Below are 19657 nucleotides of genomic sequence, written 5' to 3' on the forward strand. Positions count from 1 at the left end.
TTGAAAGGAACATTTTTGACTTGTGCAGTTCGGTCAGAGAAATGCCAGTCAGAGGAAATCATTGCAGAAAAAGCGATTCTGTAGTGTTCCTTCTGTCTGAATAGTGCTTTCTCGATGCTGCATTAAGCAGAGGTCTCCATAGTGTAGCGGTTATCACGTTCGCCTCACAAGCGAGAAATCCCTGGTTCGAGCTTGGGCGGAAATGTTATTTTTCTGTGAAATAAATTTAACAGGTTTCTTGTGTCAGAAGCAACGAACAATTTAAAGCAGACTCCTAAAATACACAGTGTGTAAATTCTGATAGGGTATAAATCTTCGTCAATGAATAAACTTTCACAAATTATTAAAGTTAAATTACTCAACTTTCGACTGTCCCTTACTGTGAGCATTTCTTTCATTCTGCAAAACAACGCTTTCGGTTAATGAATGTTGTTTAAACAATTAAACCACTAAACTACCAGAACACACATTAAAGAGTTGATCACAATTGCTGATATTTCTTATCTTTTTTCTGGTGTTTTTTCAGCTCTTGGTCCTTTTCAGCTCCTGACTGCGGATATTCCTCTGATTAAACGTGAACAAACTGAAATACCTCGCAGCCCCGGCCTCGGTTAATGCCAACAGATCTAAGCCGCATTTCAGGCCAGTAAACAATCCATTAATTATTCGCTTCTCCCCAGCTCCAGAGGTCAGATTGTTACTGCCCATCCCTCGAGCTGCAAAATACCAGGGACCCGGGACAAACCTCCCCATACACCGAGCACAAGCTGAGGAAAACCCCGGGGGAGATGATATCCCGGTCACTGAGCCTTCAACAGCATTGAACAAGCACCCGGACGGAAACGTTCTTCATGCGGAAAAGATGAGATGCAGAAATTAATGGAACAAGTCAGGATGGCCGAGCGGTCTAAGGCGCTGCGTTCAGGTCGCAGTCTCCTCTGGAGGCGTGGGTTCGAATCCCACTTCTGACAGTCTTTACTTTTAATTACCAAGCGGAACTCATTTATTTTCACACCACTGTCAAGCACTTTGGGACATCCCTCAAAAGTGGGATTCAGCGGTTCACCTGCTCCATTCACATAGAAACATAGAAGATAGGAGCAGGAGTAGGCCATTCGGCCCCTCGAGCCTGCTCCACCATTTAATGAGATCATGGCTGATCATTCACATTCAGTACCCTGTCCCTGCTTTCTCCCCATATCTCTTTAGCCTTAAGAAATATATTTAACTCCTTCTTGAATATTTTTAACGAATTGGCCTCAACTGCCGTCTGTGGTACAGAATTCAACAGGTTCACCACTCTCTGGGTGAAGAAATTCCTCCTCTCCTCAGCCCTAAGTGGCTTACCCCTTATCCTTAGACTGTGACCGCTGGTTCTGGATTCCTGCACCATCGGGATCATTCTTCCTGCATCTAGTGTGTCTAGTCCTGTTAGAATTTTGTAAGTTTCAATGAGCTCCCCTCTCGTTCTTCTAAACTCTAGCGAATATAAGCCTAATCATCTCAATCTGTCTTCATACGTCATTCCTGCCATCCCATGTATCAGTCTGGTGAATCTTCGCTGCACTCCCTCCATGGCAAGAACATCCTTCCTCAGACAACGTGACCAAAGCTGCACACAATACTCAAGGTATGGTCTCACCAAGGCCTTGTACAACTGCAGCAAGACATCCTTGCTCCTGTACTCGAATCCTCTCACTATAAAGGCCAACATTTGCATTCTTAACCACCTGCTGCACCTGCATGCTTACCTTCAGCGATTGGTGCACACGGACACCCAGGTCTCATTGCAGTTCCCCTTTTACCAATCTATTGACATTCTGATAATAAGCTGTCTTCCTGTTTTTGCCACCAAAGTTGATAACCTCACATTTATCCACATTATACTGCATCTGCCATGCTTCTGCTAAATCACCTAACCTGTCCATATCATACTGGAGTTTCTCTGCATCCTCCTCACAGCACACATGCCCATCCAGCTTTGTGTCGTCTGCAAACTTAGAGTTATTACATCTAGTTCAACCTTCTAGATCATTAATATATATTGTGAGTAGCTGGGGTCCCAGCACTTATCCCTGCCCTACCGCACTAGTAACTGCCTGCCACTTGGAAAAAGACCCGTTTAGACATACTCTTTGCTTCCTGTCTGCCAACCAGTTCTCTATCCAAGTCAGTACCTTACACCCGATCGCATGTGCTTTAACTTTGCACGCCAATCTCTTATGTGGGACCTTATCGAAAGCCTTCTGAACGTCCAAACACACCACATCCACTGGTTCTCCCTTATCTATTCTACCAGTTACATCCTCAAAAAATGTTAACATTTCCATCTGACCTGGTACTGAAAGTGGAGACGGCTCCACAGTGTAGCAGTTATCACGTTTGCGGAATCATTTTGTTGGAACTTGCTCCTTCTGCTTGTCCAGGGGCGAGATTGCTCTCCTGTGTGAGGAAATAACAACTAAGAACAAAAGAATTAGGAGCTGGAGTAGCTCATATATTGTGTAAAATGAGATATGGGTAATAGTTAACAGTTAACATGCAAAGCACAAAACCTGCTGACAAGGGTGGAGCTGTTGCTGTTTGGCGAACCGACCTCTACCTAGCGGAAGCTGTACGCCAACTCTCCAACACCTCCTCCCACCTCCGCCTGGACCATGACCACACTACCGAATATCAAGTCACCATTTGCAAGACTGTCACTGACCTCGTATGAGAAGAGATTGAGTAAACTAGGCCTGCAATCTCTTGAATTCGGAAGAATGAGAGGGGATCTCATTAAGCATGCAAAATTATTACAGGGTTTGATCGGTTGGATGCGGGGAGAATGTTTCCCTTGGCTGGGGAGTCTAGAACCAGGGGCCACAGCCTCAGGATGAAGGTTAGGTCATTCAGGACTGAGAGGAGAAGAAATTTCCTCACACAGATAGTGGTGAATCTTTGGAATTCTCTACCCCAGAGGACCGTGGAGGCTCAGTCATTGGGTATGTTCAAAACAGAAGTCGGTAGATTTCTGACTGGTAAGGGCATCAAGGGATATGGCGTTCGGGCCGGTGAATGGAATTGAGGCAGGAGATCAGCCATGATCTCATAGAATCCCCTACACTTGCTTAAAAATCTGTTCCATTACCTCTTTTTTCCAGTTCTGACGAAAGGTTATCGATCTGAAACGTTAACTCTGTTTCTCTCTTCGCAGTAGCTGCCTGACCTGCTGAGTATCTCCAGCATTTTCTGTTTCAATTCAGATTTCCAGCATCTGCAGCATTTTCTCAGTTCGCATTTCTTTCATTGTGCAAAACAAGGTTATCGCTCAATTAATGACACTTTGAAAGCAACATAAACGTTTAACAAAATAAATACCGCCCAACGTGGGGCTCGAACCCACGACCCTGCGATTAAGAGTCTCATGCTCTACCGACTGAGCTAGCCGGGCCTGTTGGAATTGTATTTCATTGTCGCTGATTGCAGTCAGGTACCTGGTGGCTCCGGCCCGGTCACAACAGCATGTCTGAGCCGCGTTTCTGCAAACTACGAAACAAGTTCTCCAGAAGCCCAAGGCGTATAAGGAACTCAAGCAGCAAAATCCCTTTCATTAACCACAGGGGTTCAGGCAATTTTCTGATCGCAAAGCGCTTTAGTCCTTGTCAATATCTCTTGTCTATTTCCCGGAGATTCCCGATTCTGTCTTTCTCTCTGGCTCTGTTTATTGTGTCTGTGGCCACCTGCGGGTTGATTTTGAAGGAATACCTGTGTTTGTGTCTGCTTGTTACGTTAAACAAATGAGGGCATCAGGCGCTTCTGTGCATGACACTGAGGAATCAGGAGAAGGCAGGAGGAATGAAACAGTGTTTGTGGAACGTGTGTATATAAAACAGCGCTGTCCAAATTGTAAGACATCGTGGCGCAACGGTAGAGTGTTTGACTGCAGATCAGAAGGCTGCGTGTTCAAATCACGTCGGGGTCACTGTTCTTCTGGGTATTTCCAGAATTATTGTTTTCTTTGCCATTTCACAATAACCAGACACTTGCTCCAAAGACTGTCTCACTCTTTCCCCAGTGTCAGGGAGAGAAGCGCCACAATTCCTCATTTATTTAATGTGACAAGACACAAGCACAGGTATTCGCTCAAAATCAACCTGCAGGTGGTCACACAGAATAAACAGCGCCAGAGAGACAGGCAGAATCGGGAAACACTGGCAAATAGACGAGAGATATTGACAAGGTGAGAAAGCACTTTGCGATCAGAAAATTGCCTGAATCCCTGTGGTTAATGAAAGGGCTTTTGATGCTTGATTTCCTTACACACCTTGGAATTAAGGAGAACCTGGTTCGTGGTTTATCCTGGGGCCGAGCCATTAGGCGCCTGGCTGCAATCAAAGACAAGAACGTATCAGCTTCTCCAGCCCGGCTAGCTCAGTCGGCCGCGACTCTTAATTGTAGGGTCGTGGAGTCGAGCCCCATGTTGGGAGAATTATTTTTGTTCAACTTTTATGTTGCTTTCACGGAAAAGCATAATTAATTACCCGATAATATTCTTTTGCCCAATTAAAGAAATGATAACTGAGCGAGAGTCGATACTTCAATCACTTTATTTTTGCTTTGCATGTTAACTGTTACCCATATCTCATTTTACACACTGTGCTTTAGGAGTCTGGGTTAAAGTGCTCATTGCTGATGACACCAGGAATCTGGGCCAACTTTTGTCATATTGAACAGGAAAATAGAATCAGCAGTGAACATCAAATCCCATGGTGCTGATTTTCAGATTCTACGCAGCCCGAATTGTAAAAAAGTGATATCATTTTAACAGTAAAGATCTGGAAGTAAATGTTACTCGTGTTTGTGCTTTTAATTAAAGTTTGTGGCGTCTGACTCCCGTTCATGTCTCTGAATAAGGAAGGAGGGGCTTGTCGTTGACCAGACTGCACTGCGTCTGGTGTTTGTGAGCTCATCCTTTATATTGAGCGGTTTCTCGTTCTTTAACCGGTGTCAGCTTTCGCTCAGCGGTTACTTCGCAGCACCAACTTCTTTCTAATTTGGAACTCTGTCTCACTGCGGGCGCAGTTTGGGCTTTTTATTGTCATTTTCAATCCCCTTCTTCAACAACAAAACACATTATAGCAGTGATTTTAATTTAGCACTGTGACATTTTTCGAGGGCATCACAAAATTATTCAATAACGTATTCCTATCAGCGCTGCGAGATGGGTTCGATTCCCAGTTAGTGAAGAAATTTTGGTATCACCGTTTTTTATTCATGAATGCGATGTAATTTTATTAAATTAATTACATGCATCTAATGTGAATAAATAAGAACTGCTTTAATCACCATTAATTAACCGGTAACTTTATTTTGCAGAATGAAAGACATGATAATATGGTTACTGAGGGACAGTCGAAACTTCATTCATTTATTTTGCTCTTTGCATCTCCTGAACTTTTAACCCACATCTCATTTTACACATTGCATTTTAGGAGAATGGTTTAAAATGTTCATTGCTTGAGAGAGCAGCGATCTGGGGCAACAATTGTTAAATTTAACGGGACCGGCTATTTCACAGAAAAAAAAACTATTCTCTCACATGATGTTTTCAGACCACACACTGACCGATCTTTGCTCGGCCCCAAGTGAATGACCTGACACTTGCCCGCGTTGAAGTCCATTAATCACTGGTCAGGGGAGATTTAATAGAGGTGATCAAAATTATGGGGGAAACAGTTTCCACTGGCAGGAGTGTCAGCAGGGCTATGGGGGAAGAGCAGCGGAGTGGGACTGATTGGATAGCTCTTTCAAAGATGCAACATGAATTGCTCATTTTAACCTGCGATTGATAGATTTTAGTTAACCAACGGTATTAAGGGATCATTGAAGTCTGTGAGGCACTTCATAATTGTTTCTATTATCATTAATCAACCCACAACATTTTGTTGCACACTGCAGGAATTGCTAACATGTATACCGGATGACAGTCAAACTTCAATAACTTTTTATAGAATCATAGGAAATTTCCTGAAATCCTGTGGTTAATGAAAGGGATTTTAATGATTGAGTTCCTTATACACCTTGGAATTCTGGAAAACATGGATTGTATTTTGCAGAAACGCGGCTTCGATCTGCTGTTGTGAACCGAGATATAGCTGCAGGATCCTTGAATAATCTTTCACAATTCAACTGATAGCAGCCGGAATGTGCAGCTTTGAGAGGGTCTGTCTGCATGGTCAGAGCTGGAAATGAGAGTGAGCGAGTGACACTGTAGTGCTTTGATTGAGTGCAGGACTGCACAGAGAAACACAAATGTAACAGGATTTTGTTACATTGCATCAGAAATACGAATTGTTCCATTTTTTCTACTATTTAAATGAACACGATTTACAAAACGTCTCTGCCCGGTTTCGAACCGTGGAGTTTTCGCGTGTGAGGCGAACGTGATAACCACTACACTACGATAACATTAAAGTGAAAAATCGGCGTCTGTCATAAATCTCTGATTCTATAAAAAAGGCTATTAAAGTTTGACTGTCACCCAGCAAACATGTTAGCAATTCCTTCATTGTGCAACACAATTTTTTGTCGGTTGATTATAACATATTTTTTTAATGATATAAACATACATACATTTAAAATTACTTTGGCTAAATTCTGGCCTGCTTTAAAATGTTCAAATTTATATTTCATAAATTTCAATTATATTTTAAATCTTTAATTAATTTCATTACGTTTGAACAATTGACCATTTATTTTATTTCCGTGGTGTGAAATGTTCTTTATTTGGAGATTTCTAATGTGCTTATGGGGATTCCGTACATAAATGGAATCCCAATTCGCCTCATAGGAATCCCCCTTTTTGATTGGTTGGTCTGGCCCATGTGATCCCAGGGATGAAACATGGAAACATAGAAGATCAGAGCAGGAGTTGGCCATTCGGACCCTCGAGCCTGCTCCGCTTTTCAATGCGATCATGGCTGATCAGCCAATTTCAGTACCCGGTCACTGCTTTCTCCCCATACACCTGGATCCCTTTAGCCTTAAGAAATATATTCAACCACTTCTTGAATATATTTAATGAATTGGCTTCTACTGCCTTCTGTGGTAGAGAATTCCACAGGTTCACCACTCTCTGGGTGAAGAAATTCCTCCTCATGTCTGTCCTAAATGGCCTACCCCTTATCCTTAGACTGTGACCCCTGGTTCTGGAGTCCCCGACCATCAGGAACATCCTTCCTGCATCTAGTCTTTCCAGTACTGTCAGAATTTTATAAGTTTCAATGAGATCCCCTCTCATTCTGCTAAACTCCAGCGAGTACGAGCCCAATCGTTCCAGTCTCTCCTCATATGTCATTCCTGCCATCCCAGGTATCAGCCTGGTGAATATTCGCTGAACTCCTTCCATGGCAAGAACATCCTTCCTCAGATAAGGCGACCAAAACTGCACACAATACTCAAGATGTGGTCTCACCAAGGCCCTGTACAACTGCAGCAAGGCATCCTTGCTCCTGTACTCGAATCCTCTCGCTACGAAGGCCAACATACCATTTGCCTTCTTAACCGCCTGCTGCACCTGCATGCTTACCTTCAGCGACTGGTGCACAGGGACACACAGGCTTGCGAACCGTGTGCGCCCCTGGGATCCATGGGCCTTTATGCAGGCGTATGCCAGCAGGCCCAGGGCAGCAAGAGTCCGAAGCTCTGGAGACACCAGGTAAGTCGTATTGGTTTTTTGATTCGGAGGCATTAGCCAGCGGAGAGTTTCCGATCGCATTTTCCAGGCCGATTGTATTTCAGGAGTCTGGTTTAAAATGTTCTTTGCTTATGTCACCAGGAATCTGGGGCAACTTTTGTTTAATTTAATGGGACCAGTTATTGCACAGGATAAAATTTTCTGGAACACATAATTTCTGCATTTGTGGCCGAACCAGTGTTTTATAAAGATTCATCATAACTTCCTTGCTTTTGTACTCTGCGCCTTTATTTATAAAGCCCCGGATTCTGTAAGCTTTTTAACTGATTTCTCAACCGGGCCTGCCACATTGAACGATTTGTGTACATACACCCCCAGGTATCTCTGTTCCTGCAACCACTTTGGAAATGTATCCTTTAGTTTATATTGCCTCTCCTCATTCTTCCGACCAAAATGTATCAATTCGCACTTTTCTGTTTTTAACTTCATCTGCCACATGTCCGCCCATTCCACCAGCCGATCCATGTCCTCTTGAAGTCTATCACTATACTCCTCACTGCTCACTATACTTCCAAGTTTTGTACCATCTGCAAATTTAGAAATTGTGCCCTGGACACCTAACTCCAAATGATTAATATATGTCAAGAAGGGCCGTGGTCCTAGTACCGACCCCTGGGGAACACGACTGTGTACCTTCCTCCATTCAGAGAAACAACAGCTCAGCACTACTCTCTGTTTCCTGTCACTTCGCCAATTTGACATCCATGCTGCCACTGTCCCTTTTATTCCATGGGCTTCAGCTTTGCTGGCAAGCCGGTTACGTGGCACTTTATCAAATGCCTTTTGGAAGTCCATGTCCACCATATCAACTGTATTTCCCTCATCAACCCTCTCTTTCACCTCATCAAGTTGGGAAAAGACGATTTGCGTTTAACAAATCCGAGCAGACTTTCCTTAATTAATCCACACTTGTCCAAGTGACTGGTCATTTTGTGCAGGGTTACCCTTTCTAAAAGCTTCCTCACTAGCGACGTTAAGCTGACTGGCGTGTAGTTGCTGGGTTGAAACTTATACACTTTTTTCAACAAGGGTGTAACATTTGCGATTCTCCAGACGTCTGGCACCACCCCATATCCAATGAGTATTGGAAGATTATGGTCAGTACCTCCGTAATTCCCACCTTTACTCCCCTCAGCATCCTAGGATGCATTTCAACTGGTCCTGGTACAGCCAGCTTTCTAGTACCTCCTCTTTATCAATTTTTATCCCATCCAATATTCAACTACAGCTCATTAACTGTAGCAGTGGGCCCGGGCGGCGCTTCAGTAGACAGTTCGAAAAGACAAAGTCACTGTCTCGGTCTTAAGTGCTCTGCTCATCAAGAACAACCACACAAACAAAATGGTTTTACAATGCTTACCTCTTATCTCCAGTCAAATTTATCAGTTGGCTCGTTGGTATGATTCTCGCTTCGGGGTTATTGGTTGAAACTTGCCAGAGATCCCGGACGAGCCCTTAATTTGCCCGCGAATTATGAACTTGCTGTTCGAACTTTTGCAAAAAAAAACACTGGCTTTGATACAGAGCTTTTCACGAACTCAGGACGTCCCAAAGCGCTTTAAGCCCATTGAAGTCCTTTTGAAGTGTTTTAATGTGGGGAAAAGTGTGCCCAAATCACCCCCACATGAATCTCAACTCTTTGGGAAGCAGTTCGGTGCAAAGACTCAGGCGCCTCAATGATGTGGACTTTCTTTGAATGAGTTCTGCTTGTAACTGCACTCGAGCTTGAAACAGCTCCCAGGCTTCCATCTCACGGGAGCAGAGTGTGGTCGCTGTGCAGCGGTTAGCAAGTCGGTGACGAGCTTGGGGTTGAGAGGCGTCGCTTTCAATCTATGAAATTTCACCAAGGCCCAGAGAAAAGAAATGCTGAATGGAACAGTCCCTGTGAGCGATGGATTGAAGGGGACGGCGCTCCGAGCACAGCTGGAGAACGCGCAGTGCAGCAAAAGAGTTCGCAGCATTAAATGTCAGATTTATTAATCCCGCAATAATTAGACATATAATTAACAACAGCTCTTAAACAAATCTTTGCGAATTTTAGCCGAGGATCTCCAACACGTTATAGTTCCGAGTTCGATATACAAGTTAATCAAACCTTTATCGAATTCTAAAGTATCTGTTCCAAACATTTGATATCTTTTCCTTACCTCTACTACGTGACATTTTGCACGTTTAATAGGGTAACCTAACACAACTGCCCACCTTCTGATGGAAGGTTTTCGACCGGAAACGTTAAATCTGCTTCTCTCTCCACAGCTGCTGCCTGACCTGTTGAGTGTTTCCAGCACTTTCTATTATTATTACCCGACCTTGTTACCAGAGTATCACTTCCCTTATCTCCTTATCACACTCCTTCCTTACATGTAGCATTGTCCGACCAACAGGCTCCATTCGCACAACGGGATGTTCTGCTTCAGGCATTCATTGGAACTATAAGGGGAACCAGTGGAGGCAGCATATTTGGATTTCCAAAAGGCATTCGATAAGGAAACACATAAAAGCCTGTTACACAAGATAAGGGCTCATGGGACAGGAGGAAATGTATTAGCAAGAATAGAGGATTGGTTAACGAACAGAAAATAGAGAGCAGGAATTATCGGGTGATTTTCAGATTGGCAGGCTGTAACTAGTGGGGTGCCGCAAGGATCAAGTGCACATGCTTCAGCTATTTACAGTCTATATTACTGACTTAGATGAAGGGACAGAGTGTAATGTATCCAAGTTTTCTGATGATCCAAAGCTAGGTGGGAAAGCAAGCTGTGAGGACACAAAGAGCCTACAATGGGATATAGACAGATTAAGTGATTGGGCGGGCAAGAAGGTGGCAGATGGAATATAATGTAGGAAGAATAGACAAACAGAATATTTTTAAATGGTGCAAAGCTATTAATTCTTTCGTTCTGCAAATGAAGGTTATGGGGTAAGTAATGGTAATTTATACAATTCTAATTTTTTCAAATCAGCTGAATGTAGTCAATTTCATCAGGTTGTGATTTAAAATCTGTGTTAAAAAAGTCACTTTCCTGACCAGGAATCGAAACCGTGTGGCGTAGGTGAAAGGGCTGCTTTTCTGAATCATTTAAAGGTGATTGCTATGAATCACGCAGCATAGGTTTAAAATCACGGCAACAATTTGTTTCGGTGTAGAAGAAGGGGATTGAACATGACGAAAAAATCCCCATGCAACGCCCGCGGTGAGAGAGGGTCCGAGCTTATAATTAAGTTAAGGCTGTTGAAGTTACCGCTGAGCTAAACCTGACGCCGATCAAAAGTTGAGAAACCGCTCAATATAAAGGATGAGTTCACAAACAACAGGCACAGTGCAGTCTGGTCAACGTCAAGCCTCTCTTTCTTATTCAGAGACATGAACGGGAGTCAGACGCCACAAACTTTAATTAAAAGCACAGATACGAGTAACACTTCCAAATCTTTTCACTGTAAAATTATTTCACTTTATTTAATGGCTGACTGCATTGAACCTGAAAATGATCACCATGAGATTTTATGTTCGCTGCTGATTCGCTTTGCTGTGGACACTAACGTGTCGGTTTCCGTAGTGCAGTGACTATCATGTTCGCTTCCTACATGGACAGTTCCCAAATCGAACCCGGGTGGATATGTTCGAGTGGAACATTTTTATTCTCTGCAATTACGGGTCCGATTATATTGAACAAAATTTGTCCCAGATTCCTGATGTCGTAAGTAATGAACATTTTAAACCAGCCTCCTAAAATACGATGGGCCTTGAAATTGCGATCGGAGGTTTGTCGCTGGCTTACGCCTCCGAACCGTGAAACAAATCCCAATTAACTGGTGTCTCCGGAGCTTCGCACTCTTGCGGTCTTGGGCCTGCTGGCATACGCCTGCATAAAGGCCCACAGATACCATTGACGCTCACGGTTCAGCAGCATCCGTTGGCCAGGCCAACCAATCACACAGGGGATTCCTACGATGCTGTGTGTACGGAATCCCATAAGCATAATAGAAATCTCCAAATTAATAACATTTCACACCACGGAAGTAAGAATAAATGGTCACATGTTCAAAATAAATGAATTTAATTAAGCATTCAATGGTCTCATTCTGTGCCGTTATGACTCCTCTCTGCCCCACACAACAGTGAGAGGGAAATAGAGGGCGAGCACGATTCCAACGAGGAACAGGTTCAGGAAGTTGTTATACAGTTATTCATATGCCAGTAAGTCTTTTAAAATTATTTCACTTGAACTTTTCCAGTTCAATTTTTACAAGGAGCATTTCAAGGAGCTGGGAAGAAGTTAAAAAATTGGGGTTGTTAAAAAAAAAAAGCCTCCTCGTCAGGGAATTGAACAGCGGTCTCCCGCGCGACAGGCAGGGATACTCACCACTATACTAACGTGGAACTGCAACTTGCAGTGCTGATCAGAACTAGAATGGACCTGTGAACAGAGTGAGAAACAGACAGAAGAGACAGACAGACAGAGAGACAGACAGGGACAAAGAGAGAGGGAGAGACAGATAGAGACTAAGAAAGAGAGACACGCACAAAGAGAGAGTGGTCCCAGGGATGAGTTGACTTCAATATAATTGCAAAATACTGCAGATGCTGGAAATCTGAAATAACAACAGAAAATGCTGGAAATACTCAGCAGGCCCAGGCAGCATCCGTGGAGATAGAAACAGAGTTAACGTTTCAGGTCTGGGACCCTTCATCAGAACTGGAAAAAGCTGGAGATGTAACAGATATTAAGCAGGTGCAGAGACAGGGGGGCGGGGTTAGGAGGGGAGGAAGAAATAGAAAGAACATTCTGTACTTTTGTAAGAGGCAGGAAAGATAAAATGTTGCAAATGGGAATGGCAAAAATCATACTACATGATAAATGGGGGCAGGGATAATTAAGTGAAATTGTTGAACTCAATGTTGAGTCCGGCAGGCTGCAAAGTGCCGAAACGAAAGATGAGGTGCTGTTCCTCCAGCTTACGTTGAGCTTCATTGGAACAATGCAATAGCCCGAGGACAGAGAGATCAGAGTGGGAGTGAAGCTGAATTAAAGTGACAGGCGACCGGAAGCTCAGGGTCACCCGTACAGACTGAGTGGAGGTGTTCCGCAAAGCGGTCACCCAATCTGTGTTTGGTCTCCCCAATGTAGAGGAGACCGTATCGTGAGCAGCGAATACAGTATATTAAATTGCAAGAAGTACAAGTAAATCGCTGCTTCAGTTATTTTGAGAGACTGAGAAGCTGGAATTGTTATCTGCAGAAGGTTAAGAGGAAATTTAATGGAGGTTTTTAAATTTACAAGATGTTTTGATAAGAGTAAATAAGGAGAATCTGTTTCCAGTGGCAGGAGGGTCGGTAACTGAAGGACACCGATTGAACCTAACCAGCAAAAGTACCAGAGGGGAGATGAGTTTTTTTTTACCACAGCCAGTTGTTGTGACCGGGAATGCGCTGCCTGAAAGGGCGGTGGAGCAGACACAATAGTAACTTTCAAAGAGAATTGAATAAATAATTGTAAAGGAGAAATTTGCAGGACTATGGGGAAAAGCAGTGGAGTGGGACTATTTGAAGAGCTCCTTCAAAGTGCCAGTGCAGACTCAATGGGCTGCATGGCCTCCTTCTGTGCCATATCAATCTATGATTCTATGAATCTATGATTTAAAATTCAAATTGAATGTTTTGAAATATAAATGTAACATTTTAAAACTTAACAAAATTTACCGAAACAAATTTTAAATGTAAGTGTATGTTTATATCACTTTTAAAATATATTTTAATATTGATTTTAACCCTTACAATGGTAAAAGAAGGCCTTTCGCCTGATATTGCCAGGTATAAGGGTTTCGTGGGCATTCGCTGGGCAGCAGTTAGCCCAACTCTGTGACAGCAAAAGTGATGTTGCAGCGGATGCGGTGGATGTGTCCAAGCGAAACTTGACAGACTGCAATTTCTGTGCGTGCGGATGCCTGGCACTTGTGTAGTCGTTCTGAAGGCGTACAATAGTCTATGCTGTGCATTCGCTGTCGGAAGCACCGTAAAATCCGGGCCATGGTGTAAAATAAGATCTGCATAACAGTTCATCACATAGAAAGCTCAATATATGTTAGTGAGGTATCTTTAGCATTTATGTCATTCTATGAACTAAGATTATCGATTAATTAATAATAGTTAAAACTATTTTCCAGGTTAGCTGCGTGTTAGAGCTGAAGCAAAATTATTTTAATTTAATAAAAAACTGTTATAAAAATGACTTCCCTGACCGGGCATTGAACCCGGGCAGTAAGTGTGCCGAATTCTGATCATGAGACTATTAGGGAACACTGAAGTAAAGTGACGCAATAATTGTAATTAGAATGAGTCAATCTGTATTAGATACAAATTAATTTTGCGTGTTTACATGTAAAAGCATTTCATGACTCTGCGGCTTACAGATCTATTTACAATGTATCTGAAAAAGTTTGTCATTTATTGGGGTGCATCCATCTTCATTCGAAACCGTTTTAAAGTGCTCCAGCCTCTTCTACTTCCCTCAGACCGGCTGTACAACAGCCACAGACTCACACGGTGCACTGGCATCCTCCAGTTCTATATATGCATATAGAGAATTAATGACGAAAGGTCATCGACCTAAAGGTTACACATACATGTAAAAATACTTGAGTCAGTTGTATATTTATTTTCTTTATTTTTATAACATACTTCAGGATATTAATATATAAATATCTGTGTTTGAAACTGTGATTCTTCTAAATGGATTTTGGGTGTATCATTGCGCTGGTGATGAATAAATGTGAATGTATCTGTGTGTTATTGATCAATGTATTTGTGTGTATCGGTGTTCCGAATAAGGTCATTTGCGTGTAATTTAAAAGTAAGACAGAAATAAATAGCCAGGACATATTTTTGAATGAGACAGATTCACCCAAATCAATGTATAAATAATACCGATACATGTAAATATTGGATAAGCAACTGAAGGAATAAAATGTGCAGGGCTATGGGGAGAGGGTGGGGAAGTGGGACTAGCTGAAGGGCTCTTGCAGAGAGCCGGCACGGGCTGGACGGGCCGAATGGCCTCTTTCTATGCTGTATCCATTCTCTGATTCTATGATGCAGATCTGTAAGTGGTGAAAGGCGACTACAGTGGCTCACCACCACCCCAGGGATGGGCAATAAATGCTGGCCTTGCCAGCGAGACCTACATCACTTGAACCAATATAAAAAACACATCTAATACAAGTTCTCATTGTTGTGAGATAACAATTAATATGTTAATTATCCAAACACATATGAGCTGCAAAGGAACCGTGACCCCGACATAATTTGAATAGGCAGCTTCCGGATCTGCAGTCAGGTGCACTACCGTTGCGACATGAGGTCTAGACAGCTCCCTAATCATATTCAGGTTGATATCTATATATATATACAGGAATCATAGCTGGTCCCTGGTGGTCGACTGGAACTCATCCGGTTACGATTCTTAATCAAGGAATTCAGCGTGACAAAAGATTGTATAAAGCACTGTATAAAAGTAATTCTAGTCTGTGAGATGAGTAATAATTGCTTGAATCACCGTTAATAAGCCCAGTACTTTCTGTTACAGATTTAGGTTACAGACTTTCTTTCTGAGGCACTTGTTCCGGGTTTAATATTACAAACTGGGTGACATCGCTGATCGCGTTGAGGCAGGGGGAGGCTGAGCGGCCCCAATGTGTGGGTGTGGAAGAGATCACGTTAGGGGTGTGCGGGGGGAATCAGTGACATTAATTGAAAAGGGCAGCGGAGAAGAGGGACTGAGAGCTTTCAGTGTGGGACAGTAGTTGTTTAAAGTGAGGCAACACATTGCCGATCAGCACAGAGGGAGGTCACTGAGTCAGGTCCCCTCTGCTGCTACTATAGAGCCGGGGGTGTCCGCAGAGAAGCGGGTGTCACGTTCGAGGTTTGGCGTACAACCAGAGGTGAATTTATCCTCCTGTCAAAAGGGGCACAGCGGCTTCTCCCTTGTTCTTTAATTGCCCTTTATTTCACTTCACTGAATAGATAACTTCGAGTGAGAGAAAACTGATCCACAGTGAGAGCCATTTCATCTTTTGTTCACTTTTAAACACTGGAATCTCCGAATCGCTGAAGTTCAGAGATGTAATCCATTAATCTGCAGGGTGGCAGTCAGTAAGAAATCGTTTCTGTCTGGATCCGGGAGAGGAGATGGCTTCAGGCTGAAGATTGCCGATACTGGCGATAGATTTTTGTTGGGTAAGGGTATTCAAGATTACGGAACAAAAGCGGATAGATGGAGTGAAGATACAGATCAGCTCGGATCTAATTGAATGGTGCAACAGGCTCGAGGGGCTGAATGGCATCCTCCTGTTCCTATGGAGTCACTGCAATGCAATGCACCCGAGTGCTGGAGGGTCTCCGGTGTGTAATGGTTATCGCATTCCGCTAACGCACGAAAACTCAACGGTTCGAAAGTGGGTAGAGGCAATTTAATGCCCTTTACCCATTCAAGTTTAGTGATTATGAAAACTGGAATAATTTGCATGCTTGGTTCAGTATAAATAAAATACACATTGACAGGCGAATTATGCCATTCAAATGGCAGTGTTACAGTGAGTGAAGTAATTCTCAATGATATTTCCCATATAGGACACAGTTTTGGTTGCGGTACTGTAAGCAGGATTTGGGGAAAGTTTGCGCTGATTTAGGGAATCTCCCACTCGCGTGTCGCTATTTGACGAGCTGGGCCTTATTTTATTTAAGAATTGAGGCTGGGGACTTTCTCATTGAGAATGTGGAAAGCAGAACAACACAGATTAATAGGAAAACAAAAGATCAGCGACAGGATTCAAAGTGCAGTTTCAATCGGTCTGTCTGTGTGTCTTTTCAATAAGAAACAAAGAATGCGCCTCACTAAAAATGTCCCCACCCTGTTATGATTCAGGAAACTGCACAGCGATATAGAGAAGAGGAAGAGAGAAGCGAAAAATACTGCTCCACGGAGAACTAATGCCGGGACTCCTCTGCTGCGCCTGGAGCGGCCTCCTGCAGCCCGGATACATTAACATCCTAACAGCTCATTAACTGTAGGAGTGGGACCGGGCGGCGCTTCAGAAGACGTGTCGAAAAGGCAATCTCACTGTCTCGGTCTCCAGTGCTCTGGTCATCAAGAATAGCCACACACACAAAATGGTTTTACAATGGTTAGCTCTTCACCTGGCTAGGTTTGAACCGGCGTTCTCGGCATTCGATTTTCGCTTCGGTGTTTGTTTAAATTTCCGAGAAGCCCACGGTTCAAATCCCAAAGGAGCGCTCGTGTCGCCGGCCACTATTCAACTTGCAGTTGAATCTTTTGCAATCACCATTAAATAACCGATTACCATAATTTACAGAATGCAACAAAGGCGAAACACACTTCAACAACGCATTTTGCACTTTGTAAGTAATCAACTGTTAACCATATCTCATTTTACACATTGTATTTTAGGAATCACGATTAAATTGTTAATTGCTTATGAAAGCTGAAATTTGACGCAACTTTTGTTAAAGCCAACAGGATCGGTCACTGCATATAATGAAATCCTGGCGAATATCGTATATCTGACCGGGCTCGAACCACAGATATTTCACGTGTGAAGCGAAATGGATAACCGGTACACTACGGCAGCCGCTGCGGCGTAACCCACCGAGAATAGAATCAGTAGTGAACAAAATATCGCCCGGTGCGCATTTTCAGATTCAATGCAGTCAGCTTTTTCATCAATGAAAGAAGTTTTCAGTGAAACGATTTGGAAGTATGTGTTACTCGTATTTGTAGCTTTAATAAAAGTTTGTGACGTCTGACTCCCGCTCATGTCTCTTCTTCCTCTGTTGAATAAGAAAGGAGGGGCTGACGTTGACCAGACTGCACTGCGCCTGATATTTGTGAGCTCATCCTTTATATTGACTGATGTTGTTTCAGCTGAACCAATCAGCACAGAGGGGCTTTACTGGTCAGTTCCCCTCTGTTGAAGCTGTGTACCCAGCGGTTCCCGTAGTGTAGTGGTTATCACGTTTGCTTTACACGCGAAAGGTTCCTGGTTTGAGCCTGGGCGGGAACATTGTGTTTAATGCTGCTGTGGATGAACAACCAGCGGATTTATTTTAAGTGACAAAAGAAAATTATTGCAAATGCTGGGAATCGCAAATAGAAAATGAAAATGGTGGAAATTCTTAAGAGGTCAAGCAGTATATGTGGATAAAGAAACAGAGTGAACGTTTCAATTCGATTACACTTCTGTTAGAATTGGGAAACGTGAGAGATGTATGGCTAGTTTATTCTCCTGTCAATAGGGCTACAGCGGCTTCTCCCTTGTTCTTTATTTAACTTCACCAATCAGATACGTCTGAGTGAGAGAAAACTGATCCACAGTGAGGTCCATTTCATCTTTTGTTCCCTTTTAAACCCTGGAATCCCCGAATCCCTGAAGTTCAGAAATGTAATTCATTGATCTGCAGGGTGGCCTTCAGTAAGAAGCCTTTTCTGTCTGGATCCGGGAGTGCAGCTGGAGTCAGGCTGAAGATTGCCGCTACTGGTGATAGATTTTTGTTGGGTAAGGTTATTACGGGTTACAGAAACAAAGCGGGTAGATGAAATGAAGATACAGATCAACCCTGACCTAATTGAATGGCGCAACAGGATCGAGGGGCTGAATGGCCTCCTCCTGTTCCTATTGAGGCGCTGCAATGCAATGCACCCAAGTGTTGGAGGTTTTCCGGTGTGTACTGGTGATCGCTTTACGAAAACTCAACGGTTCGAAAGTGGGTAGAGGCAATTTAAGGTATTTTCTCCATTCAAGTTTAGTAAATATGACAACTGGAATAATTTCATGTTTGGTTCAGTATAAATAAAACGCGCATTGTCAGGCGAATTATGAAGTAATTCTCAATGATATTTCCCATAAAGGACACAGTTTGGCTTGCGATACTGTAAGAAGGATTTGGGAAAAGTTGGCGCTGATTTAGGGAATCTCCCACTCGCGTGTCGCTATTTGAAGAGGTGGGCCTTATTTGACTTAAAAATTGAGGGTGGGAGCATTCTCATTGAGAATATGGAAAGCAGAACAACACAGATTAATAGGAAAACACAAGGTCGGCGACAGGATTGAAATTGCAGTTTCAATCGGTCCGGCTGGCTGTCCATTCAATAAGTAATAAAAAAGCGCGTCTCTAAAAATGTCCCCTCCCTTTAATGATTCAGGAAACTGCACAGGGATATAGAGAAGAGGAAGAGAGAAGGGGAAAATGCTGTTTCCACGGAGAACTAATGCAGAGACTCCTCTGCTGCGCCTGGGGTGGCCTCCTGCAGCCCGGATACATTAACATCCTAACAGCTCATTAACTGTTGGAGTGGGCCCGGGCGGCGCGTCAGAAGACAGGTCGAAAAGGCAAAGACACTGTCTCGGTCTCCAGTGCTCTGCTCATCAAGAATAGCCACACAAACAAAATGGTTTTACAATGGTCAGCTTCTCATCTGGCTAGGTTTGAACCGGCGTTCTCCGGGTCCGATTTTCGCTTCGGTGGTTGTTTAAGTTTCCGTGAAGTCCTCGATTCAAATCCCAAACGAGCGCTCGCGTCGCCGGCCACTATTCAACTTGCAGTTGAATCTTTTGCAATCACCATTAAATAACCGATTACCATAATTTACAGAATGAAAGAAAGGCGAAAAACATTTCAATAAAGCATTTTGCCCTTTGTAAGTAATGAACTGTTAACCACATCTAATTTTACACATTGTATCTTAGGAACCTCGTTTAGAATTGCATTGCTTATGAAAGCAGAAAAATGGGGCAGCTTTCGATAAAAATTAACAGGACTGGTCACTGCACAGAATAAAATACTGGCTATTGTAATGTTCCCGCCCGCCTTGGCTGGCACGCGGGACTTTTCGCATGTAAAGCAAA

At 43.2% G+C, this 19657-nt stretch overlaps 3 non-coding genes across 3 annotated transcripts; 2 read left to right on the plus strand and 1 right to left on the minus strand.

The window, feature by feature from the left end:
* Positions 1-888: 888 nt before the first annotated feature.
* trnal-cag (transfer RNA leucine (anticodon CAG)) lies at positions 889-971 on the plus strand. Its single transcript has one exon. It is a non-coding gene; the product is annotated as a tRNA-Leu (tRNA).
* A 2389-nt stretch (positions 972-3360) lies between these two features.
* trnak-cuu (transfer RNA lysine (anticodon CUU)) lies at positions 3361-3433 on the minus strand. The gene has a single exon. It is a non-coding gene; the product is annotated as a tRNA-Lys (tRNA).
* Positions 3434-17742: 14309 nt separating this feature from the next.
* On the plus strand, positions 17743-17815 carry trnav-uac (transfer RNA valine (anticodon UAC)). The gene has a single exon. It is a non-coding gene; the product is annotated as a tRNA-Val (tRNA).
* The last annotated feature ends 1842 nt before the right edge of the window (positions 17816-19657 follow it).

This window comes from Somniosus microcephalus, unplaced genomic scaffold, assembly GCF_052327205.1.
Source record: "Somniosus microcephalus isolate GS21.2 unplaced genomic scaffold, FLI_Smic_1.0 unresolved_chr4, whole genome shotgun sequence".
In the NCBI taxonomy this organism is placed as follows: domain Eukaryota; kingdom Metazoa; phylum Chordata; class Chondrichthyes; order Squaliformes; family Somniosidae; genus Somniosus; species Somniosus microcephalus.